The sequence below is a fragment of the Clupea harengus genome, chromosome 12 (genome assembly GCF_900700415.2).
Source record: "Clupea harengus chromosome 12, Ch_v2.0.2, whole genome shotgun sequence".
Lineage (NCBI taxonomy): Eukaryota > Metazoa > Chordata > Actinopteri > Clupeiformes > Clupeidae > Clupea > Clupea harengus.
Window position 1 is genome coordinate 19,085,490 of NC_045163.1, and position 2,500 is coordinate 19,087,989.

At 50.0% G+C, this 2,500-nt stretch overlaps 1 protein-coding gene across 3 annotated transcripts in view; it reads left to right on the forward strand.

Annotated features, from left to right (window-relative positions):
* The window catches only part of rxraa (retinoid X receptor, alpha a), a 116,509-nt gene that overhangs the window by 94,462 nt on the left and 19,547 nt on the right, over positions 1 to 2,500 (forward strand). The gene's annotated exons all lie outside the window — the stretch shown is intronic.

Here is a 2,500-nt window from a genome sequence, read left to right on the forward strand (position 1 = left end):
ACTGCACATGTACACAACACAGATACACTGCCACATACATACAGGAATCTACACACACACTCACAGGCACATGAATTAAAGCGCAGGTCATAGAAGGCAGAAAGATTTTATATATATATATATAACAGTGTACAAAACCCAGAGCATCATAATGGAATAGGGAACGACACACATAAGTACTCACATTAATGGAAAAAAGATTCCATCTCTGGTGCAGGTTGTTTGTTCCTCCTTCAACTCCCTATTTTGACCATTTAGCACAGCACTGTATGTTCGTCAATTAGCACTGTATGTTCGTCATTTGTCTGCAGTCATTAAAGAAAGAGACTCATGGAGAGAGAGAGAGAAAGAGAGAGAGAGAGAGAGAGAGAGAGAGAGAGAGAGAGAGAAAGACATGGAGAGAGGGGGAGAGAGAGAGAGAGAGAGAAAGAGAACGGAAAGCCTATGTCTCAGAGGCTGTCAATGTAGCCTATTAAAGAAGCACTCCTGTATAAACACGGGGAGCGGATTTAGCTGAAGTAGAGCTTAATGGGCAACTCTGGACTCCCAAGGCTTTTAACAGGAGCAGATAGTGGCAGATGATCTCAGCCTCAGCCTAACAGCAAACACACAGAGAGGGACAGAACGAGAGGGGGACTGCTGAAAGAGGAGAGAGCAGGCTGGATGGGTGATAGCATCTCTGCAGGCAAAAAGAGAGAGTGAAAGAGAAAGAGGTGAAAGAGAGAGAGAGGTGAATAGAGTGAGTGAAAGAGAGAGAGAAGTAACAGCAGGATGTATGGTGTAAATGTAGGAAGAGAAATCTAAGGGGCACATGTGATATAACACGTTAGCGTCCATATCAGGGTGTGTAGTAGTGGAGTTGCAAGCTTCCTTGGGGAAAAAACCTAGAGGTTCTCCTGAAAACCCGTGAGATTTATGCTTAGAAGACTTCATTGAAGAACCTTTATGGAACTCTTTGGGCTATCGGCTTTATATCAAAGGACAGCGTAAAGACTTACAAAAGGTCCTGACCTTTCCATTGACTCACAGAGGAAGATTTTTCTGAAAGATGTTAGCATGGCGCTCCATCCCGCGGCAGAGCTGAACATTAGCACTTTTAGCACCCATCTCCCACCTGACACTTTCTCGAAAGAGAGTGCCCAGCGAGCGCACTCTCGTCTCTCGTGTCAGCGAAGCCGCGGCGTCGGTGGCGGCTCTAAAATATTGATCGGCTGGATTATTTTTAGGCCTTGCGCATCCATGCCTAAGGGAGGGTGTGTGTGTGTGTGTGTGTGTCACACCGTCTGGCAGGTCCCAGGAGGCAGACCCCCCCCCCGTTTTTCAAAGGTTGGCCCCATTCCCTAAACTCAGCCGACTCTGAGCCACATGTGGCTACGCTGGATGGGTCACGGTGTCGGCTCCTGTCAGCTGTGGCATGACTGGAACAAAATCCCTGGTTCATCTTCACCAGCCGGCCGTAGAGACCCAGGACAAGGGGTTTTGTCTCAGTCATTAATTCAACTCATCCGTTATGAGTTTGAGATAGAGAGGCCGTAAGAGAACGGCAGCAGGCAAAGCGAAGAGGCTTTCTTTCTCTCTCTCTTTCTCTCTCTCTTTCTCTCTCTCTCTCTCTCTCTCTCTCTCTCTCTCTCTCTCTCCCTCTCCCCTGACCTGTAAGTGGCCCCAGTCCCCCCCCCCCCCTTCTGTATTATACCAGTGGGGACTCAGGCTGCGTTAGAGGATATTATCATTTACTGGATTTCACCTCATCCAGCAGCTCATAAGCCCCCCTGTACCCTGCGGCTGAGGAGGAGGCTAGGCTAGGGGAAGAGCTAGGCCAGGCTTGCTCGGAAGGAGGGGGCCTGGGGGGTCTGGAGGGGGTGGGGGGGGTGGGGGATCCGTTTGTGGGGGTACAGTCAGTGCTGTTTTAGGCCTGGAGCGCTGAGTGATTCTGCAGGAAGGGGAGTAAAAAAAAGAAAAGAAAAGAAACGAAAGAGAGAACGAAGGGAGGAAGAAAAAAAAACGGGATTAAATGAATTTATGCTCGGCGGGCCGAGCCAGGGAGAGGCAGCCGTAACGTGATTTCCGAGCCCCTCACCTCTGCCTGACTCGGGGCTGAAGTATGCTACCCTCGAGATGACCCCCAGCCACACACCACCAGCACCACCAACACCACCCCACCCCCCACCCCAAGCCCTCCACACCCCCCATCCCGACGCCAGACAGCGCTCTCACTGCTGTACAGGGGAGGCGGGTGGGGGTCCTCAGGAAGCCCCCTTCACTCAGCATATAGTCTAACACACACACACACACACACACACACACACACACACACACACACAAATACACAGACACTTTTACACATGTACAGAGTAGCACAGGAACCAAGGCAGTGATTCAGCAGTGAGGAAATAGCAGTAGAAGAAAGGGAGGTGAAGTTTTTATGTGGTTTGTGTGTGTGTGTGTTTGTGTTTGTGTGTGCTTGTGTGTGTGTGTGTGTGTGTGTTTGTGTGTTTGGGAT